The 26,809-nt window shown below is 33.2% G+C and overlaps 2 long non-coding RNA genes across 2 annotated transcripts in view; both read right to left on the bottom strand.

Moving 5' to 3' along the window:
- Positions 1 to 26,809, bottom strand: part of LOC145534808 (uncharacterized) — a 204,067-nt gene that overhangs the window by 167,963 nt on the left and 9,295 nt on the right. The gene's annotated exons all lie outside the window — the stretch shown is intronic.
- LOC145534778 (uncharacterized) lies at positions 6,786 to 14,053 on the bottom strand. The gene is made up of 2 exons (XR_014074996.1): positions 11,668 to 14,053; positions 6,786 to 8,905 (listed from the first exon to the last, which is right to left on the bottom strand). It is a non-coding gene; the product is annotated as an uncharacterized LOC145534778 (long non-coding RNA).

Below are 26,809 nucleotides of genomic sequence, written 5' to 3'. Positions count from 1 at the left end.
GCCCATACAATTTCTGTCCTATATTGAGCCCATCTTTGCATGAAATGTTCCCTTGGTATCTCTGATTTTCTTGAAGAGATCTCTAGTCTTTGCCATTCTGTTGTTTTTCTCTATTTCTCTGCATTGATTGCTGAGGAAGGCTTTCTTATCTCTCCATGCTATTCTTTGGAACTTTGCATTCAAATGGGTATATCTTTCCTTTTGTCCTTTGCTTTTTGCTTCTCTTCTTTTCACAGCTATTTGTAAGGCCCCCTCAGACAGCCATTTTGATTTTTTTACATTTCTTTTTCTTGTGGATAGTTTTGATCCCTGTCTCCTGTACAATGTCTCAAACCTCTGTCCATAGTTCATCAGACACTCTATCAGATCTAGTCCCTTAAATCTATTTCTCACCTCCACTGTATAATCATAATGGATTTGATTTAGGTCATACCTGAATGGTTTAGTGGTTTTCCCCACTTTCTTCAATTTAAGTTTGAATTCGGCAATAATGAGTTAACGATCTGAGTCACAGTCATCTCCCAGTCTTGTCTTTGATGACTGTATAGAGCTTTTTCATCTTTGGCTGCAAAGAATATAATCAATCTGATTTCGGTGTTGGCCATCTGATGATGTCCATGTGTAGAGTCTTCTCTTGTGTTGTTGGAAGAGGGTGTTTGCTATGACCAGTGCATTCTCTTAGTAAAACTCTATTAGCCTTTGTCCTGCTTCATTCTGTACTCCAAGGCCCAATTTGTCTGTTACTCTGGGTGTTTCTTGACTTCCTACTCTTGCATCCCCATCCCCTATAATGAAAAGGACATCTTTTTTGGGTGTTAATTCTAAAAGGTCTTGTAGGTCCTCATAGAACCGTTCAACTTCAGTTCTTCTTTAGAAGAAATGAAGTAGCCATCATAGTCAACAAAAGAGTCTTAAATGCAGTACTTGTATTGCAATCTCAAAAAGAACAGAATGATCTCTCTTCGTTTCCAAGGCAAACCATTCAATATCACGGTAATCCACGTCTATAGAATAAACAAAACTCCATAAATTATATAGTTTAATCAAAAATTATCATCGAATGGCTCACTGCCTAGAAATAAATATCAAATTTTCAGCTGAAAAACTTCTAAAGTTTAGGTGAAACTCTGTGTTATCTTGAGTTTGGCAAAGAGTGAATGGCATGACATCAAAAATACAATACTTTAAAAAAAATATTTTACTTTATCAAAATTCAAGTTTTACTATGTAATCGTTGAAACAATGCTGAAAAAAGAAGGGTACAGATTAAAAATAAATATTTCCAAAGCATGTATCTGATAAAGGACTTAGTATATAGAATACAAAACATACTGGTAGGAAAGCAAGCCACAAAATTAAAAAATGAGAAGCAAATCTGAGCTAACTAATGATGAAGATCCATGAATGGCAAATAAGCATGTAAAATGGGCAAAACATCTTTCAACATTAGGGAAATGCAAGTTACATTCATAAAGCGATGCCAGTATATACTTTAAAAAATAACTAAAATCACCAAACCTGATGCTATCAGTACTATTAAAGATTTAAAACAGCTGCGACTCTTATTAATTGCTGGTAACAGCATAGAATATCACAACCAGCCTCAAAACTGTTTACCATGCAACCCTGAAATACCCTTGGGTATTAACCCAAGTGAAATGAGTACAATGTTCACACACACAAAAATTCCATGAATATTTATAGGTGCTATGCTCATAATCACCAAAACATGACAATACTATAGGTGTAAACTCTAGTACCTTGAAGCAATGGAATGATAAAACTCAGCAATAAGGAGAAACAAACTATTAATTCACACATGCAAGACATTAAATACATCTTGTTAAAGCAAAGAAGCTAAACTCATAAGACTTTATTATATGATTAGATTTATATCATGTTCTATAAAAGATAAAAATATGGAAAATAAATCAGTGATTACCAGTGGCTGGAGTAAGAGATGAGACTGGCTGAAAGAGACAACTTGAGGGAATCTTTGGGCTGACAAATCTATGCTGTATGTTATTGTGGTGGTAGATAAATGACTATCTGTATTTGTCAAAACCTATAGCAACTACACAACATGGAGTGAATTGTAAGTGTATATAAATTTGAAAAGTTCAATCATGGTGTGCACGGAATTCAAATGGAATGTGGACAGAAAAATAAATCTAGTTGTGCTACAAATGAATTATGTAATAGTGCTTGAGGAGATGCAGAAGAAAAAAAGTTGATCTAAATAACTTTGGTAAATAGTTTAAAGACCAAAAGTAATGTATATACTCTGGTGAATTTGTTTCTCACACATTTCAAGATTTCTCTACCCAAATATGTGTTGATTATAAAATTAAAAAAATGGGAGAAGTGGAGAAAAATAGCAGATACTACCTAAACTATGTGATCAAAGCTGACATCATCAAAATGAAGAGATACTGAAATAATGTTTGATATGATATAGTGCAAGGACACTTTTCATTTCTGTAGCATTATTTCTGAAAAATATAATTTCAATTTAATCAAAAGTAAACATCAGATATCAAGGGACAATGTCAAGTACACAATACTTGACAAGTACTTTTGAAAAGTGTCAACGTCATAAAAGACAAAGGAAGACAAAGTAAAAACTGTTACAGGCTGTAGTATCTGTAATATACTCCAAGTAATCCTACGTAATCCAAGTAATCCTAATAGCATATATGGTTTACATATTAGTATTATACTAGTAATAATTTTAGTTTTTGTATTACACAACTGTTACAAACATTAGGGGTACTGGCTGAGGATAAATGAAAATGTCCTTCTAATTTTTTGCAATGCCTCTGAAAGCTTAAAATTATTTAAATATAAAATCATATTTATAAATAGCACATTCAAATTTTTTAAAACTACTTGCAATATTTTAATTACTCCCTATTGGGTTATTAAGTAGGTCTATAACTATTTTGGATGTAGCAAAATTGTTCTGAAAATTGAGTAAGATTTTCCAAAAGTGCAATCAATTTAAATGATACTTGTTTTATGTTAGAGTTTTATTTCTCATTTTATTTCTGTCACTCCTTACTAATTTGTTTCACCACTAAATTTATAGATCAGACTTTATAAACTTTAACATTCAGTATTAATACACAAATCATAGCTACATAGTCCATCAAATGCTCCGCAACAAGAACAAACATAATTAATTTTACGGAAGTGTGTGTGAAAAGTCAAAGATTTGTGTAGACAACAAAATGTCATAAGTTTTAACAAAAAATATTTGCTATATTTGGCTGTCATATGAAGATTATAAAATTCCAGAAATAAATAGGCATCAAAGTTTTAGGAAAAGCACAATTCATATAGTAAACTATTATTTTAAAGGGATTACATTTTCATAATAATGAGGCTAGTTTTACTCTAAGTGAACATAATCTAAGGTTATGCATTACTCTTCTTATTCACAATGATATGACATTTTACTATTATAATTATTTAAAACAAGAACAACACGGTTAACTATCTCTTTATTTATTTATTTTTTTAATAAATTTATTTATTTTAGTTGGGGGCTAATTACTTTACAATATTGTAGTGGTTTTTGCCATACATTGACATGAATCAGCCATGGGTTTACATGTGTTCCCCATCCTGAACCCTCTCCCACCTCCCTCCCCATCCCATCCTTCTGGGTCATTAAAACAGGTAGAAACTGGCTATAATGGGAACATGGCTAGCGATATTCTATTATTTGGCCATAAATGGCTAATATTCAATATAAAAACAATAAAAATTGAGTATATATATAAATATATATATATATATTTTTATTTTGCCTGTAAAACTGTGAATAGATGTATTCTCTGCCTTGAGGAGTGTATTGTAGAAATTTGACAAGGATTCTGCAACATACTTGTCTTTTTTGAACCTCAAAATAATAAGGATTGAAATTTGTTGTTGCTTAGTCACTAAGTCGTGTCCGACTCTTTTGCAACCCCATGGACTGTAGCCTGCCAAGTTCCTCTATCTGTGGGATTTCCCAGGCAAGAATATTGGAGTGGGTTGCCATTTCTCCAAGGATCTTTCCGAACCAGGATCAAACCCTCGTCTCCTGCATTGGCAGATGGATTCTTTACCACTGAGCCACCTGGGAAGCCAAAGAATTGAAATAGTTATACCCAAAATATATTTCTAATCCACAGAATGCTAAATTTGAATAATTCAACTTGACTATTTACTAAATTCTGGGTACATTGGGTATCACATTTAACTGAAATGACAAATTTCCTATAGTCTTGGAGTTTACTTTTTGAAAAGCAAGACGGACAATAAACAAAATAATTAAGAAAATCAAGATGGCATGTTGTCAAGATGACCCTTCTATTGAATAAAGCAGAAAGGCAAAATAGGATTTTTGTGAAGTATAGAGCTATAAATCACTCTCTTTCTCATGTAGGTGAAAGACGTGATTGTTGTAAATGGTTTACTTTGAAATGATTTTAGATTTATAAAAAGAGTTTCAAAGGTAGTATAGAGAGTGTCCATATACCCTCTGGTCACCTTCCAGTAATGTTAACATTTATGTAACTGTGGTGAACATATAAACTTTATAAAATTAACACTGCTATAAAATTGACAATACTATAAAGTAAGTCTTAGACTTTATTCACCAGTTTTCCCACTATTCCTTTATTGATCCTAACCTAAACATTTAGTTGTCATGTCTCTACTTCAGTTTGCTACAGATTATCAGTTTGTCCCTGTTATTCACAAACTCAATATTTTTGAAGAGTGCTGACCAGGTATTTTGTAAAATATCTTTGTGTTCCATGGTTTCTCATGATTAGTCTGGGATTACAGATTAGGCGGGAGAATATCACTGAGGTGAAGTGACTTTCTTATATCATATCAAAGAGTATGAAATAATATATTATTTGGTGGTGGTAACCTGAACACCTGTTTAAGGTGGTGTCTCCAAGGTTTCTTCACAGTAAAAACACTATTTTCCCATGTTGTGCTCTAGTAATTCATCTGTGACTTGGTATTTGCTGTTCTGTCAAAAGTTCATTTCTAAACTTTGTTGATTTTGTTCTGTAGCCCAGTTAATTATATTTTTTCTTACTTTAACGGTGCAATTTAATGAATTTTTAATAAAGATATATTCTTAAATGCCAACACAAACAAGATAAAGAATATTTCCATCAACTTAAAAAATTCTGTTGTGCTACATCTTAATTTCTCTCATTCTACTCTTTTTTTTTTTTTAGTTTATTTTAATTGGAGGCTAATTACTCTACAATATTGTGGTGGTTTTTGCCATACGTTCACATGAAACAGCCATGGGTGTACATGTGTTTCCCATCTTGACCCTCCCTCCCAGCTTCCTCCCCATCCCATCCCTCAGGGTCATCCCAGTGTAACAGCCCTGAGCACCCTGTCTCATGCATCAAACCTGGACTGGCGATCTATTTCACATATGATAATATACATGTTTCAATGCTATTCTCTCAGATCATCCCACCCTCGCCTTCTCCCACAGAGTCCAAAAGTCTGTTCATTACATCTGTGCTCTTTTGCTGTCTCACATATGGTCATCATTACCATCTTTCTAAATTCCATATATATGCATTAATATACTGTATTGGTGTTTTTCTTTCTGACTTACCTCGCTCTGTACCATAGGTCCACTCTTAAATTTAGTCAATCCATGTTATTTTTTTCTGTCTATAGACTATATTTCCATTACTAGAGTTTCAAATAAATGGAAGCACCCATTACATATTTCTTCAAGCATCATTTCTTTCTCTCACCATAGTTTGTCCTATGTTCTTTCATGTTGTATGCAACAACATTTCTTTTCTTTTTTTATAGGTCAATATTCATTGTAGAGACATAAAACAACCTATTTATCCAGACATTTTAGCTTACTTTCAGTTTTGAATTATTTTTAATGAAATTACTGTGAACATTTGTGTCCAAGTGCGTGCTGACCTCTCTCTTTCATTTTGGGCAACTATGTTGTAACAAAATTGAAAGGTCATATATTAAATATATGTTTAATTTTCAGAAAAAGAGCAAAACTTGTGAGAGTACAGTGTCAGTCGTGAGAACCCACTATCACACTTCTTGGTTACCTTTGTGTATATTCCTCCTATCGTTCTCCACCACATTTGGAAACACATCAAACTCGACACATGATTTCCAGCATATGTCTGTAAACTTACTGGTTGTGATATCAACCCTTCTTCTTTTCTGCCTTTTAGATATTTCTGATAATTTCTAGTTAAATAAGCTATCTAGTTATTTTATGCAATTATAGTTTTATAAGTTTCTATTTTATAATTCATGCATTTCAAAGATTTGGTACAGGAATCTATAATACATGTTCAGTCTCCACCAAATGTAACTTAATTTTAGTGACGAGAGTAAGTAATCATATAATTTAATATCAAAACTGAGACACTGAAATAGTGAAAATATTACTAAATATAGTTAACATTCTAAAACATTTATTTGAAGATTAACCCATTTGCTTCATCATATTTATAAAATTAAACTATTTTAACATTAAAATATATTCTAAGAAATAAAAGCAATTTACATTTATACATTAAAATCATTTTAAATACATATGGATTAGGTAAACTGTAAATTATGTCATGGGAGTAAAAAATATTCCTGGTATCATTTTATGAACTATAATAAATTCTACCATGTAATTTTCTTAAACTGCATCACTGTTTTTTCTGTAGGATGTATTTGTCTGATTATATTTTTATTCTTTAATGAAATTACAACATATTTTTAAATTTTATATTTTATGGATGTGTGTACATGCACACTAAGTTGCTTCAGTCATGCCTGACTCTGTAACCCTATGGACTGTAGCCCACGAGGCTCCTCTGTCCATGGGATTCTTTAGGTAAGAATACTGGAGTGGGTTGCCATTCCCTCCTCCAGGGGATATTCACCACCCTGGGATAGAACCCACATCTCGTATGTCTCCTGCTTTGACAGGCAAGTTCTTTACCACTATTGCCCCTGAAAGTCCATATAGTATGGATAAAATATATCAAACTATTGACATATTCAATTGGATCTGCTCCATAAATCATAATATTTTCCTGCTTGGATATATTGTTACAGTAAATAATAAGGTCCTTGGTAATCTTAGAGTAAGTTATATAAATGAAGAATACTCTTAAATCTAATTTATGATAAGTATAAATCAAAGATAATGGATTATTTAATATGAAAAATAATCTTACATGTACATGAAGCAAGATGAAATGCTGAAACAACACAATAGTCTGGTACTAAAGTGATTTATGTTTTACATTTTCAACAAGCTTTACATAATTGAGAACCTACTAGTGTTACTCTCACACAAGAGCTTCATAAAGTGTTCTTCATAGTTTCAACAATCCAAATGTTCCTCCTCCTTATTTATCACATAGCTATAACATATTTCTTACACTTGTGATTTAGTATCACATCAAACTATATATGTTCAAACTACAAAGCTGTTGAAAATTTTAGAAACATTAACATTCAAATGCCAACTTATGGTTGCACCCTTGCATAAAATATTATCTGCATGATGCCAAACCCTCAATGTATGTGGATTCATTTTTGTGAATGAGCTTACATTTTTCAAGTCTACAAATGTCTTCCTCACTTTACTGAAGGCATATGTAAAAATGTTCCTATTTGATAGGATTAGTATTTTGGTAGCAATTCTAATTTCCCCCAAAGTTCATTTTTCACTCTTGGATGAGATTAGAGAACACCCAAGCATAACATAAGGAAATACTCATACACATATGCATAAGACTCCATGGCAGAACCTTCATACAAATAAATTAGCATACACATAATAAATTCAACACAACATCATCACACAGAATGAATAGCATTTAATTATTTCACAAAATCTGTTCCTATAAATTTTAGTGTGAATTCTTGGCAGAATATTACATTCCTTATAATATTAAACTATTTAATCTTATTTCAGAGCTTGTATTATTTAGTAAAGATTTTTGGAAATGTCTCATAATTTTGATTCACATTATTTTTATGGATCAAAAACTTCAAAAAATTATATTTACATCTTGCATCTGAATATGTTATAACTACATAAGACTCATTGAACTCTTCAGTATCAATAGATTTTTTAACCTTTATTGAAGTTTGATTGACATACGAGAAGCTGTATATATTTAGTATATACAACTTGGTTTTGGATATAAGTATATAACCATGAAACCATCACCACAGTCAATGAAATGAACATATTCATCACTTCCAAATATTTCCTCCCACTCGCTTTAGTTAATTGTGTGTGGGTGGGTGGGTATATGTCTGTGAGTGATATGGACACAAAATAATATCTATTTTCTTAGCAATTTTTCAAGTATAGTTAAGTATTGTTAACTATAGTCACTAAACTACATAGTGGATCTTTATAAGTTCTGCATAACTGAAGCTTTGGACTGTTTGACCAATACCTCCACATTTTCTCCTATTCCCAGTTCCTGGCAACTACCATTCTCTTTGCTTCTATGAGCTTGACTTTTAATTCCTCATACGTGTGTGATTACATAGTATTTGTCCTTCTGAGTCTGGCTTATTTGAATTAGCATAACATCATCCAGATAGCAAATGGCGAAATTTCTTTCTTTTTTTAAAAATCTGAATAATATCGCTATATGTTGATACCACATGTTCTTTATTCACTTGCCTGTCGATGAGCAAATAAAGGTTGATTCAATACCTTGGCCATAGTTAATAGGGCTGCAATGAAAACGTGATTGCAGGTATGTCTTTGAATATTGATTTTGTTTCTTTTGGAACAATACCCAGACATGGGATGTCTGGATAATATGGTAAGTCCATATATAATTTTTTGAGGACATGCAATACAGTTTTCCTCAGTGGCTGCATCAATTTACATTCCCACTAACAGTCTACAAAGTGTTCCTTTCTTCACATCCTTAAAATACTAGTTTATTTGTGTATGTTGTTTATTTTTGTTTTGTCTTCTAGAAGCAGCCATACTTAAAGCTATAAGGTGACATGTCATTGTGGCTTTGATTTGCATATCTCTGATGATTAGTGATATTGAGTACCTCTTCACATACTTACTGGCCAAATGTCTTCTTTGCAGAAATGTGTTTTCAGTTATTTTGCTCACTTTTAATTGGGTTGTCTATTTTCAGATAGTGAATTATAGAAGAGGCAGTCTGTAGGCCAGTTGTTGAGATCCCTGCACTGATTATTGTCTTAGTTACCCCTAACAAACTAGTTCAGCTGATTCCCTTAGACTCCTAGGTGCAATGCATTAGAAACAGACTTCTTGGGTAGTGTTCTGAAACACTGGGAGGTCAGGTGCCCACTTTGATCCCTATTTCCTCCACAGGATATCCCACTAAGGGCTCTCTCTCACTCAGTGCTGAAGTGTGCTGATTTGGGGGAGGAGACTGAGGTAAAATGAGACTGCTCTTAACCTTTTCAATGCATCTTCTCATTTCTGTGTTCAACTGCGGTGCTGTAAGGGAGACTCATAAAGGTATATTCATCCATAGACAGTTATCAAATTGGTGTTTTTGTTGGAACATGAGGACTGAGACCTCTTATTCCACTGTTTTGCTGATGTTACTCCTAACAGAATTTTTAACAAGTAATTTTCACCTCTTTAATTATTTATAACTCTCAATATTGATTATAGGGGTATTTAAAAATTCTTCATTGAATGTAATGTATTCATGGGAACTGAACAGTTTCCTATGAATATTTTTAAATAAATTCCATCATGTATCATCTTTTTAGGACCCCTTTAGGTTCCTCTGGGAGAACACACACACACACACACACACACACACACACACACACACACTGATAGTATGACTTTTAAGGTTAAAGAGCTTACTATAAATGTTTAGCAATGTATCACATTACCTGAATGTGAAAAAAAGCTATTCTCAAACTATCTAGTCTTTGATTCTAAAGTCATAGAAAGTGTCCAAAATATCTATGGAGATATGTCTACTCATATCTTGTATAATTTGTAATACCCCTGACATAAAAACTTTCAATCTGATCAACATTAATTTGTAAATTTCATCTACTTAGTGAAAGATTTACATGTTATTCATATTACTAAACCAGTTTTTCCTTAAGTAATAAGAGAGCTGACACCTTGGGCAAAAGTGATTTTTATGACTGAACCAAACAGTCAACATCCCTGAGAACTCTATTAGAACATCCTTCAGAAAGTCTTAAAACTCAGGAGGCACCTTACACTATTTCAAAAGACATGTACAGTCCATTTCCACAATTATTCTTTGTTATATCAAGAAGAAGGAAGTATTAAGCACTTCCAAATGATGCTAAAAGGTTAAGTGAAACAAGACAGACAAGTTCTACTGGATTTTGTCCTATAGCAGTCTTTGGTGAACAAAGCAGGAGTAGGTTTATTGAAATAATAAGGAGTGAGCGCTATATTGGAGATGAGTAAATCACAAAGCAATCACATCTATATTCAAGGATATTTGATGTATAGAACCAGTGCATAATTCAAAGAAAAAAGTTATCTATTTCCCAATATTACTAAAAGTTCAGTGACAAATCTTCTGGCAAACTACAATTCAAGACTTCATATTATGAGATCATAGGTCTAATTCTAATTTCAGCTCTCCTCTCCTCCATTATTACCTGATTTCTTCATAGCTAGCTATCAGCAGTGCAGGCTTACATTCCCTTAAGTTTAAGGTCTGGTGAGGAAACAGAAAGTGCCTCTTTTAAACTTGAGGACATTATTAGTTTTGAAAGTCTCTGAGACAAGTAGTCATTTCTAACTAAATACTCTGAAGAGTATTCAATGCTTTGACCAGTCAAGCCATGTTCACACATTCAACTCTGAACTCAAAGAAAAAAATCAACTCCACATGAACCATATTTGTCAGACCAGAGCAAGGAAAATTCCAATGCTGTCATCAATGTTGAATCTTTAAGTACAATTTTTATTTCAATAGACAAGATATAATTGGAAGAAGGGGAATTCAAAGGATTGCAGAAGGATTTGGCATTAGTATGAGAGACACGGCCTTTATTATAATTGAAGAACAGAAGAAATAGGGTGAATTCGATAAAAATAGTTTTGCACATTTGTGAACAGATTTAGCAATAGATCAGACTTTCTCCTAAGTGGAGTAAAGGAAGTAATGGCGGTGAGGGCTCTGAAGTGTAAAGAATGTAAGACAGGCTAGGAACATTTGAAGATTATAGCAGAGTTGTTTGCACATACACAATAATATATTACCCAGGAACAGTTGAAAGTTCAATTAACATACGAAAGTACGATTTTTGACTGACTTTCTTCTTGCTTATTGTGTGATTCATTCCAGTAGAACTTCCCTGTTCAAGTGCAAGTTAAGAAAAATAATAAGACTCTTTTTGAATGTTAAGGGTTGCGAGATGCAGGCAAAAAAAGACAGAAGGATAGGATAGCTCGGGGAATATATGAACATGATAGGCAATCCCAGTGACAGAATACGAACTGAATAAGTGAGTAATGTATTAGGGCTAATTCAGTTCAGTTCAGTTCAGTCGCTCAGTTGTGTCCGACATTTGCGACCCCATGAATCACGGCACACCAGGCCTCCCTGTCCATCAAGAACTTCCGGAATTTACCCAAACTCATGTCCATCGAGTCGGTGATGCCATCCAACCATCTCATCCTCTGTCGTCCCCTTCTCCTTCTGCCCCCAAATCTTCCCAGCATTAGGGTCTTTTCCAATGAGTCAACTCTTCGCATGAGGTGGCCAAGGTATTGGAGTTTCAGCTTCAACATGAATCCTTCCAATGAACACCCAGAACTGATCTCCTTTAGGATGGACTGGTTGGAACTCCTTGCAGTCCAAGGGACTCTCAAGAGTCTTCTCCAACACCACAGTTCAAAAGCATTGGTTCTTTGGTGCTCAACTTTCTTCACAGTCTAACTCTCACATACATACATGACTATTGGAAAAACCATAGCCTTGACTAGACGGACCTTTGTTGGCAAAGTAATGTCTCTGCTTTTTAATATGCTATCTAGGTTGGTCATGAATTTCTTTGCAAGGAGTAAGTGTCTTTTAATTTCATGGCTGCAATCTCCATAGGCAGTGATTTTGGATCCCCCCCAAAATAAATTCTGACACTGTTTCCCCATCTATTTGCCATGAAGTGATGGGACCAGATGCCATGATCTTAGTTTTCTGAATGTTGAGCTTTAAGCCAACTTTTCCACTCTCCTTTCTCACTTTCATCAAGAGGGTTTTTAGTTCTTCATCACTTTCTGACATAAGGATGGTGTCATCTGCATATCTGACGTTATTGATATTTCTCCTGGCAATCTTGATTCCAGCTTCTGCTTCTTCCAGCCCAGCGTTTCTCATAATGTATTATGCATAACAGTTAAATAAGCAGGGTGACAATATTCAGCCTTGACGTACTCCTTTTCCTATTTGGAACCAGTCTGTTGTTCCAGGTCCAGTTCTAACTGTTGCTTCCCGTCCTGAACAAGGTTTCTCAAGAGGCAGGTCAGGCGGTTTGGTATTTCCATCTCTTTCAGAATTTTCCACAGTTTATTGTGATTCACACAGTCAAAGGCTTTGGCATAGTCAATAAAGCAGAAATAAATGTTTTCTGGAACTTTCTTGCTTTTTCGATGATCCAGCAGATGTTGGCAATTTGATCTCTGGTTCCTCTGCCTTTTCTAAAACCAGCTTGAATATCTGGAAGTTCATGATTCACATATTGCTGAAGCCTGGCTTGGAGAATTTTGAGCATTACTTTACTAGTGTGTGAGATGAGTGCAATTGTGCGGTAGTTTGAGCATTCTTTGGCATTGCCTTTCTTTGGGATTGGAATGAAAACTGACCTTTTCCAGTCCTGTGGCAAATGCTGAGTTTTTCAAATTTGCTGGCATATTGGGTGCAGCACTCTCACAGCATCATCTTTCAGGATTTGAAATAGCTCAACTGGAAGTCCATCACCTCCACTAGCTTTGTTCTTATTGATGCTTCCTAAGGCCCACTTGACTTCACATTCCAGCATGTCTGGCTCTAGGTGAGTGATCACACCATCGTGATTATTTGGATCGTGAAGATGTTTTTTGTACAGTGCTTCTGTGTATTCTTGCCGCCTCTTCTTAATATCTTCTGCTTCTGTCAGGTCCATACCATTTCTGTCTTTTATCGAGCCCATCTTTGCATGAAATGTTCCCTTGGTATCTCTAATTTTCTTGAAGAGATCTCTAGTCTTTCCATTCTGTTGTTTTCCTCTATTTCTTTGCACTGATTGCTGAGGAAGGCTTTCTTATCTCTCCTTGCTATTCTTTGGAACTCTGCATTCAAATGGGAATATTTTTCCGTTTGTCCTTTTCTTTTCGTTTCTCTTCTTTTCACAGCTATTTGTAACGCCTCCTCAGACAGCCATTTTGGTTTGTTGAATTTCACAGAATGTTCTCTGTTCATTTCCAAGGCAAACCATTCAATATCACAGTAATCCAAGTCTATGCCCCAACCAGTAATGCTGAAGAAGCTGGTTGGGGCATAGTTGGTTTTGCATTACTGACAGAGTTGATTAGTTATGATGCATACTGTATGATCCACAAAACCTAAAGTATTTACTATATGGCCCTTTAAGTGAAGTGAACTGAAAGTCGCTCAGTCGTGTCCGACTCTTTGTGACCTCATGGAGTATACAGTCCATGGAATTCTCCAGGCCAGTATACTGGAGTGGGTAGCTTTTCCCTTTTCCAGGTATCTTCCCAACCCAGGGATCGAATCCAGGTCTCTTGCATCGCAGGTGGATTCTTTACCAGCTGAGCCAACAGGGAAGCCCATGAATACTGGAGTGGGTAGCCTATCCCTTCTCCAGCGGATCTTCCCTACCCAGTAGTCAAACTGGTGTCTCCTGCATTGCAGGTGGATTTTTTACCAACTGAGCTATCCAGGAAGCCCCATGGCCCTTTAAAGAAAACATTTTTCTTTAAAGTTGGTGATGCACAGGGAATCCTGGCATGCTGCAGTCCATGGAGTCACAAATAGTGGGACATGACTGAGTGACTGAACTGAAAGAAAACACTTACAAAATTGAAAATTAGTAAACTCAGCAATTATATTTGAGTGAATCTTTAACTGATAAAACAGGCATGAGACAACAATATCTTTAAGGAGGGCATATACTTTCATGAAATGATTTTCATTTCCACCTACAGTCTTTGCCAACTTCATGGCTCAATTACCCAGTGGCTGCCATGCCTACCTGTGTCTACCCTTGCCAGGTAACCTGAAGTAATGATGATTATAAAGCCTGCAATACTACATTTGGAAGAACTGGAAGGAACTATTCATGAGATTGCAAACTTTACCTGGGAGCCTAGGGAAGAGATGACACTAAAGTTGTCAGGATAATATAACTGCCCTAGAATGGTATGAATTTTGCTATAGAAAACTTATGTGTGAAACAGAGTATATTGATGGTGAAACATATGAACCAAACAAATAGGAGAGAGATCTGTTTGGAAATATTCTGTGGATTTTCCATTTCATCTTAATCTTTCACTACTTTGAAAGTATTATGCTATGTGAAAGTAGTCATAAAAGCCAGATACAAAAGGCCAGGTATCATATGATTCCATTTATATGTTGTGTATAAAGTATGCCTATAAATAAAGTATAAAAGTTGTAATGTAGAGTTTAAGAGACTAGGGAATAATGGGGAGTTATTAATAACAGATACACAAATTTCTTTATGGGGAGGTAAAAGTTTTCTAAAATTGATCTGATGATGATTGCACAACTTTTTGAACATACTACAAACCACTGAATTATCCAGTTTAAGTTGGTAATTAATACTGTATGTGAATTATATCTCAATAAACTTAAAAAAGAGAACTATTATAAAGAAAAGTAATAAAAAGACTGAGGATTAAGATTTGTTTATATTTTCTCATTGAAATATAAAATAAAATCATGCATCGAAAGTAACATTGGAGTCTTATAAAGAATGAAGAAGATGTAAAATATTTTTTCTGAACATTAGAAGAGATAATTGATTAGAGAAAGTAGAAGCATCACAGTGTATTGCAAAGGCTTTGCCCAAGACTTGTGCTAATTTATACAAAGCAAGAATAATTATCAAGTTAAGGGTCTTTTCTCTATCCACTTACTTTTGCCTTATCTTCGGCATGGAGAATGCCAACAAATAAAAGATTTAAACATAATATTGTTAAAATCATCACACTAAATAATCATTTCAAGGATTTAAAGTTTAAGTATGTAGGAAGATACATGTTACAACTGGGTTATTGGTTGTACAATTTGCCCACTTACTTTTTTTAAAAATGTCATCCTATAATTTAGTATAGATTAAGTTCTGTAGGAGAAAATTACCTTTCTATGGAATATAAGATATACTTAAGACAAAACTTAGGTAAAAATATACTTCAGATGATTGATGCCAATATTCTCCATGATCTTTTAGATAATTATAATTAATCATGTAACTATAACTGTTGAAATTTATAAATTATTGTGGTCCTCAAAGAATCATTTGAACACTAAGAACTCATCAGTTTCATATTTTTTACCAATATTTAAGCAATATTAAATATTAATATTACATAGCAAAATGTCCTTAATACAACAATTAAAACATTGGTATATATTGCTTCTAAAATATAAACATCCTGTTTTTAGACATCTTTTATGAAAAACATTATTTTAAGTGTTCAAATAAAATTTACATCAATTAAAAATCTTAATGGTTTCTAACTTCAAATTATTTTTGTGAGAAATCTTACATAGTTCTAAAGTCTAAAATTTGTAAGCACATTCCATGTACAGTTGACACTTTCAGAGAAAAACAAAAACATATTTTATTAAATTTTCATTATTTTTGTTTAAAGTTTTCAATCTGATAAACTGCTGTGTAATAGATCCTATAATAGCATCAAGGTAATCTGTTTACACTTTTTGTTCCATAATGGCTGATTTTTTACACTGAACTGTTACTGAAAACTTAGTGATACTAATGATATTTCAGAGGTAGTCAGTATATGAGTATGCAAGGAGGCATGCCTCTGCCAAACTGTCAGTTTATACAACTGCCTTGTGGCAAACCAGTATTAATAGTTGAGAGTTCTTAATGCCCTAGGGCTCTCTTCATTTGCTAAGATATGATAATCAGCTATGTCAGGCAATATGGCTGCATCTCTGCCAACTTGTGAATAGATCATTCAAATGAGGATCATTAACAGATAGAAGTGTAAGCTGCTTCTGTCTTTAAAGCCTTCTGTCAAGAATTAGCAGCTGGGGTGTTGTTGGGAAAGTAGGAGGTAAATAGAAGTCTTACTGAAAATGCAACAGATTAATGATGACCCTATTGGAGAAATAACCATTAGGCCAGTATTCAATTTTACATGATCTTAACATAATAGGTAAAGAACACTGCCATCTCTAATACTAAATATCCTAAAACATAATCCATCTATAAGTGAGGTATGTTCTTGTGAACTCACTAAATTTCAAGAGAAAGATAGTCTTCTGGCATAATATAACAAGATGGTGGCATGAACAGATTATTTAATCATTTTACCTTATACTCTTTCATGTTATAACTCATGTTTCTTACTGATGATACCTCTGTTTTGTGGAGAAAAATACATTTATGTTTCAATACTATAAACAGAACTACATTTTATTTTTACTGCTACAGCAAAATCATTACCAATCCTAGGTTACAAATACATACATTTTACCAAATTAATAAACTTAAAACCAAAATATAACTTTTAATGTGTTTTAAATAATTAACCCAATTTATAGCTGATGCTGTCTAATATACAGTGGGTACATTTACATTCAGAATTCAGTCCTATCTTCGCCAGCAATGTTTAAACTCCTCTCCATGTTACAGAAAACACAAGCATATTTCTGTAGGAAATACTAGGTCACATTCACATATGGTTTGTAGAAATATAAATTTTTAACATAATTCTTTGTTTACACTACTTGATTCATATTTAACATTAATTTACAGAAAAATATGAATTTAAAAAATTTTCCACCAATTAAAATATAGATTTTTAGATTATTAAGGAAGAAAAATATATGATTAATTGGTCACTTCACTTTTGAAGTTCTGGTCTTTTTATAATTTTTAATTTATAGTATTTAATTATAAACATTTAAACAATTGCATATACATGGCCAAATTTGTGTGCTTATAAGTAAACCTCATCAGCTACCAGTATTACTTCATTCACTCAGAGAAACTTCAATAAGTTGAAACTCTTGCTCAACTTTCAGCAGCCCTTCTACCTCCCAGCAATAGCTGGGCAATCATTCATAACTATTTTCAGTGAGTAGCAAGTTCATGGCCAAGTCAATAATTATAAAATCAAATGGAACATCAGTTTCCATCCAAGATTTAATTTGGCAGTATAGTGCTGTGAAAAATTAGACCCTCATATATTATTGCTACAATTTCTGATTTACTGTTTTACTAATGCTTCTGCCTGTTAGTTTAAATTATCATGTTCCCATTAATTTGGTAATGTAATTATTTAGAAATTGAATTTTGATAGTAACCCCCTCACTTAGAAATATTGTACATTGCTCAGTTGCTTATAGTGATTTTTAAACTATGATATTTTCAATTTTACCACCTTAAATAATACTGCAAAGTTCTGTTTTACTTTTGAAAATACCTATTTATTTTTTATATACTTTTGTTTGAAGTTGGGTTAGTTTATTTATGCATTCTACTTTTAGATATGTTTCTCAGTTCTAGATTAATTCAAGGCAGGTTTTCTTCTTTGGATAGAAAATCTTCTCATATTATAAATGATGGACTTGTCTCACTTTAGGATTCTATAAAACAAATGAACTGCTGTTCACATGGCTTACTTCCAAAATTCTAATCTTTTCTCTTGCCTATGCTATAATTGTTTATAATTCTCCCAAAATGTAGACTTCTGAGGAAATACAGTACTATAAACACTTTGAATATGCCCAAATTTTATTGGTTAAGTTGGCTGCCTCCAATCTGAAAAGGCCTTTATATTAATGTGAGCTTCTTGAACTAATACTTGCATCTCACTGTGGTTACTCTACAGTAGTTATATTAGTTTGGCTTTATGGAGTCAAATGAGTTTATGGAACATCTTTCATTGCAAGAAACACAGATGTTACAGTATTGTGAAAATCATCCTGTTCATTAAGTCAATATATATAGATATATTCATTTTCAGATAAAATATTATTATGGCTTCCTATGCCTTATAGATGAGCACTTGTTTCTTTGTGGGTTGGGGGACTCTTGGAAATACAACAGAAAGTCTAAAATACTGTAAAATAACAAATGGTGAGTATAATTTTAAGTATTTTTAAAGGCAGTGATGAAAATGAAGGAAAGGGTAAATAAATTATTGCAGTAAGCTACAATAGGTTTCAAAAGAGCTGCAGTGAAAATTGCAGAATTGGTAAGATGAGGGCAGATTTCCTGTAATCTTTGCTAAATTTAGAGCATCAGTGATAGGTTCATTAGTATTCTGATTTTCTCTTGCTAATCTTGGCTTCATGCTATCAAAAATCTCTTACAGTGTTTTTTGTTTGTTGTGTGTGGAGGAGATAGAATTCTAATCACTAAAGGCATTTCCAGGTTTCATTATTATTAGCACATTTTCAATATGCAAATATATTTAATATATTATAAAATCACATTGAAGTTTGAAAGAGTAGGCATTTAAATTGGTAATATGTAAACTAACTTATCGTGATTTGTTTTTTCTATTTTAAGTTGAAATAAGTTAGCTTGGCAATCATATTTTATATGGAATTTGATGATATTACTCAAAATACTTTTCTAATATAAGTTTTTAGGATAAACCAACCAAATTATTTTTTTAACATTTGTGTTAAATGAGTTTTGAAATTATGTTAATGTATTTTAATACATTTTAACAATTTTATTTCTATTATATTAATATAAAAATATATTTTAACAATGTCATCAGCATAGTTTTTGAAGAGTTTGAATAAAATAGTTGACTAGCTTAATTCATGTGTACAATTAGTGCAGCTAAGAAGGGCTTAATTTTGAAATTTCCTGTGAGTTATAAGAGTACTAAAATAGGAAATAAAAATGAAATGAAAATAATATTTTGATGTGGATGGGTACATAATGTATTAAAAAAACTTTTATAATATGATGTCTACAAGCAAAATTTATTTTTCATAAGTTGAATTATGTCAATATGTGTATGTATCTGTGAGATTAAACATTTTATGAAAAAATGTCTTATACATTAACATTAGCTAGATGTTAGGTTTTTCCAAGATAGAAAAAATAAACTTATAAAGTGATCATCCATTTTTAGTATTCTTGTTTCCCTAGTGTTTAACTTTGTACCTGAATTATTTTTCCTAAATTTTAAATTTCCAAAATGTACCAGCTATTGCACCTTTAAAAACAGTGGTTGACTTGGCAATGGTTTAATAATTTCACCCACATAACAATTGCAAAATAATGATATTTAATTGATAATAAACGTTCATCTCTAAAAAAATGAACAATTTACCATGCATTAATAAATTGTTCAAATGGTCATTTAAGTTTTAATTATAAGTATTTTTCATTATCTTTTAAAATATATCTATAAAGTAGCAACTGAAAAGGTTATTTCCTAGTCAAGTTTTTGTGATATTGAGATTGTGGAGTAGATATATTTTAACATAATGATTGGCTATGTAAAGGAGCTGACTAATTCTCATATGAAATATCTCTTTACATAATCACATGTTCTCCTACTCCTTCCATTTTTATTTCTATGTGTATTTCTTCTGTTCTTTGTTCTCCTCTTTCTTCTTATGCTTGTTCTCCTTCCTCTCCCTCTTTTCGTCCTGTTTCTTCTCCCCTTCTTTTATCTCCTCCTCCTCATTTCCTCCTCCTGTTCCCTCTTCTAAAAATATGCACAGTTCTTAAAAAGGTAATAAGTACCTTGTTGACTGGGATATTCTCTTAGCATATTAATGGCAAAGTGTTTAAAATATGCACATTTTTTAAAAAGGTAATAAGTACCTTGTTGATTGGGATATTCTCTTAGCATATTAATGGTAAATTAACTTTTCCATGAATCACATAATAATGATAGGTGGACAAAGATGGTATGTTGCTCAAGAACATAGATGCTATAAACAAAAGCCAATTAAAGATGGCTCTGAAAATAGACTTTAGTAGTATATAGTAGATAGAATCCCAAGTGTCAATCACAGACAAGATAAAATCTACAAAAAAGTTAGAAAATCTTTTCAACTTTTTTGATTAAAGTTATCAACAGTTTCTTTTGGAAACCAAATCAAAATAAAGTTTCAAATAAACATTTTACATACTTTTAAAAGAAGCTAAGACTGTTTATTGGACCTAAGCATCAATTATGAAAAGTTACTATATAGTTGAAAGGAAAAAGGCAGACACAGATGAAACACAGAGCAGAATAAAACAACAATCAAAATAATATTCTCAGAATAAGGAACAGATATTGCATTCTGGGAACAGGAAAGGAGGGTTGAATAGATAGTACAGAGGATTTTCAGAGTATTTGAAACTATTCCATATGATACTGTAATTGTAGATATATGACACTAAGCATATGTCAATACCCATAAAACTTAGCACACAGAGTGAAACTTAATGTATGTAAATTAAAAAAAAAAAACCCAGCATTTCGTAGGACAGGAAATTATAGGATGGGATGCAAAATGAGAGAAAACAATATAACTGAATTATGCTTTTATGAAACCTCCATAATGAGTAGAAAAATGCTGACCTAAATAACTTTGGAAAGAATGGAGTTGGAAAATAAAGCAAATTATATTGTACATAAACACTGAAGTTTGGTTGACATACTTGTGTACATTGGAGGTCCTGGTTAACAGTTCTAACAATGCTATACATGTATGGTCTTCCCTGGTGGCTCAGAGCCTGCAATACAGGAGACCCAGATTCGATCCCTGGGACAGGAAGATCCCCTGGAGAAGGAAATGGCAACCCACTCCAGTATTCTTGCCTGAAAAATCCCATGGACAGAGGAGCTTGGCAGGCTACAGCCCATGGGGTCGAAAAGAGTCGGACATGACCGAGTGAGGATAGCTTCTATACAAGTATACTGGAAATGAAGAATTAAGTGAATGGATTGGCAGATAGAGCAAAGTTTCTCACTTTTGGAGTGGGGATTCATATGAGTTCAAGACAGGGCAAGATTAGTTTATGATGACTAGTATAAAAATGATTGTTATCTTCAACAGGAATGGTGCTGAAAGAAATCCACCAGGGTGTTATAAATGTTTGATCAATATCTTTATGAAGTGGTGGCTATAGATATGCTTACATATGTAAATATTTGTCAAGTTCTTTATATATAAATTATTTTTTGTTGCTATGCTTTAATCAAAGAAAATGATGAAATATAATCCCAAAAAATACTGGGAGAAAGAAAGTTATAGTTGAGGAAATAATTGGTTACCTGGAAAAGAGCACCAGAAAATAAGTAAATTATAACCTAAATAATGGAAACATAAAAGCATGTGAAATACAGAGTTATATATTCAAGAAACCCTAAAACACTAAGCAGGAATATACATATATAAGGAAAAAACTGCTGAAAATCAAAGACATGTTGCAAACTTAAAAATTAGTGCAAGGTGGTTGGATTGTCTCAAATAAGTAACAACTGCACTGAAATCTGATATTTTATGAGGAACAATGGAATCCAGAATCAATATATTTTTCTTAGTAAGGAAAACACCTGCTAGTCCAGATTCTCACCAAATAACATCTTAGAAAAAAATAAAGTGAGATAATTCATCAATAGCACATCTGTATTTATGGAAATACAAAAGGTAGAGAGGAAATCATCCCAGATGGTGAGAAATTTGACATTAAAAGAAAATCATTTAAAATGGAATGTCTGTCAGTAAATATATGATTGACTTCAAAAATAGCAATATCTTAAGTAATGTTCTATATGTATTTAATAAAAGTGATCAATATAACATATGAGTAGGAAGGAAATCTGTAGGGTTCTAGCATTCTTCCCTTGTCTAAAGAGAGTGTAAAAATACCAGTAATGTTGTACTTTCTCTTATATCAAGAATATAAGCTTGTTCACTTTTGCTCCTCTACCACTACTATAATATCTGGAAACAATATATAAAATGATGGTACATTATATATATATATATTTAAGAGTCAAGGAGTTGAGTATCTGAGATAAGTGAGGGCACTTTTCTTTTTAGAGAACTTGCCAGTTCTCATCCAGGGTAAGAGAGACTGAATGGAAAGCAGTGGTTCAGGGATTGTAAAAGTAAAATTGGAAAACTGTAATGGTTCATACTAATGTTAAGTATATGCCTTCCTTATGACCCATACAATTGCATCAAAATCTGATTCTTTTATGAGGAACAATGGGAACCACTGTTGGGAAGACAGAGGTTGGAATTTAGGGCTGCAAAGAAGACTAGCACATGAAGGAGGAGAGAAAATTTCAAGGCTAGATCTTAACTTTTGATGACCTTGTCTTTCAAGATGTTTGTTATTTCTCCAATTGTACATTTGTAGGAGAATACTCACAAAACAAGCAGAAGGCAACAGCTGGGAGGCTAAACATGCATGCTATGATCTTCCAACTACTGAAATGATAGTCTGTTCCAACAGTATCTGGAAAACATCTGGTCACCTCAGAAAGTCTGGGCCTTTTGGGAACTTTCCCAATGTTATGGGATGGTGTTGACTGGCCAATATCTCCTTATCTGTTATTACTGGTTGGTTTCAGAGTGTTTACCCCTGTAGCTTTTGCACTCTATTATTTTTAATACTCTAGCCAAATTGCTGGCCATTTAGTCTTTAAGCAGTCTCTTTACATTTCAGTCCTCCAGCAATTTTTATTAAAGTGCCTCTCTATCCAAACTGTGGTTTAGAATCACCTGGAGACTTTCCAAAAAGCTCTCATACTTTGTATTCATACAAGATTAATTGAATCAGAAAGTCTGGAAGTATTTGCCAGAAACTGACTTTTAATAGCAAACAAACACCACTCCAGGTGATTCTTTATATTTTTAACAGAAATATTATATGCATAGTGTAAAATGTACTAATGTTTGATGTGATAGTTTGATAAGATTTTACACATAAATATCCTCATGTAACCAGCACCCTAGACCAAGATATATGACATTTTCCACAAAGGTGTCTCTCATTTCACATTACTGTCTATAAGCCACCTATAGGAGTAACTGGTATCTGACTTCTATCACCAGAGATTTACCCTTGGTTTTGAACTTTATATGGGTGCAATTACATACTATATACTGATTGGTATAAATGTTTTTGCTCTTCAATTTCTACTGAATTGATACATGTTGCATGTAGTAGTGGTTTGTTACATTTTACTGAGTTTAATGTTCCATTGTATTAACATATCACCATTTATTTATCTTAGTGTTGATAGAATTTTAGTTGCTTCACCTTTGAGGCTAATATAAACAAGTATTAAAAAATACAAACTGTCTCCACATTTTTGATGGATATTGGTACTCATGTTATTACACATATACATCTAGGAGGGGAATGAATGGGTTATAAGGAAAGCCTATATTTAGCAATGGTATACATTCTATATAGTTTCCCAAAGTGGTTGTACCAATTTCTACTTCTAAAAGCAGTATATCAGTGTCTCAGCCATTCTACATTTTTATCAAAGTCAGTATTGTCAGTTAAAAAAAAACACAAAAAACCAGCATTAAGGTAGGTGTATGTGCTGTGCTTAGTCACTCACTCATGTCCGACTCTCTGCGACCCCATGGATTGTAGCCTGTCAGGCTCCTCTGTTCATGGGGCTTCTCCAGGCAAGAATACTGGAGTGGGTTGCCATGCACTCCTCCAGGGGATCTTCCCAACTCAGGGATCAAATCCAGATCTAATGTCGGCATTGCATGCAGATGATTTATCATCTAAGCCACCACATTAAGGTTTTAATTTGCATTTTCCTTTGGTCAATGATATTAAGATCCATTACAGATACTAACAGTAATTTTGTATTTATTATTGATGAAGTGAAAATTCAAAGCAAAATTCGTTTTGCTATTTTTTTTCCTCTATTGCATCTTCTGATCACTTATTATTGATGTTTAGGTGCACTTAATATATTATCTGGATTTGAGCCCTCACTTTCCTTTTCAGTCTAACAATGCCTTTGTTGATCAAAATTCTCAGTTTTAATGAAGACAATTTTATAAATGTTTCCTTTTACAGTTAATCTTTTCATATTTTGTCAATAAATATATGCTTACTTAATATTATATTGAAAATATTAACTGCATACTTCATCTTAAGCCTAAAGAAAGCACTTGTGATTTTTCACATTTTGAATCAAATGACTTTTGATATTATTAATATTACTAAATAGGTCTCATATTCAGCAGTTTACACAGAATAATAGCTCTGAAAGATAGCCACACTCTAATCCTCAGAATTGTTGCATAGGTTAGCTTGATGGCGTAAGGGATTTTGCAAAAATAATTAAGCTTAAATAACTTAAAGATGGAAGATTATCATGAATATCCTAAGTGAGCACAATCTATTATTAGCCCTTAAAAAGCAAAGGGTCTTTCCTACTTACAGAGACCAAGTGAGATGGCAGCATGAGGACTCTGCCCACCACTTCCGACTTTGAAGATGGAGGTAAGGGCCACAAGAGATGCAGGTGGTCTCCACAAGCTGGGAGAGGTAAGGAAGTGGATTCTCTCCTACATTCTTTCTGTTATTTTTCTCCAGGAAGAAATATAACCCTGCTGATACACTGGTTTTAGCCAAGTGAGACCCATGTTGGAATTCTGACCCCAGAATTCTAAGATAATAAATTTGCATTGGTTTAAGCCATAAAATTATTATAATCTGTTATAACAATCAGAATGCATGTGCATATATGTGTGTATATATGCGTATGTGCTTAGTATATTTATCGTTATTTTCACATGTATAATGGGTTATACTTACTCAAAGGTCATGCCATTGCACTTCTAATTTCTCTAACCCTTGTAAGTAAAGAATTCATGATTGATATATCACAGAATCAAACTTAATATTTTCCAAACATTTGATGAGCAATATTGGCAGTATAAGCAGGATGATTCTTACTATTTTTGATGTTTTATTGATGGAACACAGGAATTCTGCATGTGCAGCCTGAAATAAAAGCTAAAACATGAACAATGTAAAATGTTTTGAAAAATGTTCAAAGTAATTTAGGATGTTCTGGTAAAGGCAAGTGAGAACAGATGGCTGATGGTGGATCATCATCAATCTCAGTTACTTAGACTGAAATAAACTTCTAAAATAAAGAAGAGTAATTCAACAGGATACAGAAATATTAAAATCACTTTAACTCCCTCAATTTTATTTTCCATTTAGAAATATAATACTGTTGTGTGAACCTGCTCGCAAACTGGAGGATACCCTATCTGAGCAATTGGTCTCATTTCCAAGACAGACTTAGAGCTTAGACTATTTCAGCCTACTCTGCTATTCCGCTGTTAAAATATATGCCTGACCCAAGAACTCAAATTGGTAAATTTATGCAAACTACACTTCTTATAAAACATTATACAATAATATTTAAACATATAGGTTTATAAAATAATTTGAAACAGAAATTCTTTAAAATATTTAAGTTAACAGGAATTTATATGGGTGTATAATACTTAGCAAAACAAGACAGTCAACTAACATATTGATAGCAAGTTTACATCATGGCTCATGGAAACACATATACATTCACACATTGGCATGAACATAAACACAAATTTATACACTGAATTGAGAATACTGCAAATGTAATTCTGATATCAACTCTCCTATCTATATTTTCTTAGAAACTGTTGAAAACCTCTAATAATTTCTGAGGGCCAAGATTTAAGTTGCAGATTTGATAGACATAAACTTCAATTTTCCTTATATAACACCATAGGTTCATGGTAGTATTGATATAATGTGTATTAATATATTAATGTATATTAATAATATTGATGTGTGTTAATATAATATTTAAAATATAAATGTTATAATATTTTATAATATAATATTTAAAACAGCATTATTTTGCTCCACATTCTTTGAGTAAGATAGTTTGTTTTAATTAGGGACCATTCCCTATAAACTCATTAGTCTGTGCATGTGAAAATGGTTTAATGTCCATTTCAGTACAACTCTGCCTGATTGCCCCATAGAAGTGTTTTCCCTTTATTTTATTTCACAAATATTTGAAGACTACTTTACCAGGTGTTTCCTTTCCAATCAGTTGAGTCAGAAGATTTTATAAAAATCTTTACAGAAAATATTTTTCTTCACAACCATTGGAAAATATATATTATAAATTAATTATAATAACCTGCAGATATGTATAAACATTTTAGACCTCTTTGGCCTTTTAAAACTTAACACTGTCAGGGTGTGGAAGTGGCAGATGTGTTCCTCTGTCTGGGAGCAGAGGTCCTGGCATAGGGTTTCCTCTGAGTTTGGGGTTCCTCAGAGTGAATGAAGAGTCCAGATCGGGCTGGACTGCTGCAAGGTGGAAGCCAGAGTCTTCTGGTGACTGAGCACCCCAACAATGAAGCCATGTTCTTTGCTCCCACTGTTCTAGGTGTAGTCCACCTGCGGCACCAGCTGTCCCTGCTCTGCTTCTCTCCAGGTAGGAGGCTGGAGCAAGGGTTGGGAAGGTATTTAGGTG

This window comes from Giraffa tippelskirchi, chromosome 1 (genome assembly GCF_054371585.1).
Source record: "Giraffa tippelskirchi isolate mGirTip1 chromosome 1, T2T-mGirTip1v1.2.pri, whole genome shotgun sequence".
NCBI classification, from domain to species: Eukaryota; Metazoa; Chordata; class Mammalia; order Artiodactyla; family Giraffidae; genus Giraffa; species Giraffa tippelskirchi.
The sequence above is the reverse complement of the archived record's forward strand: the minus strand, read 5'-3'. Positions and strand labels throughout refer to the sequence as shown.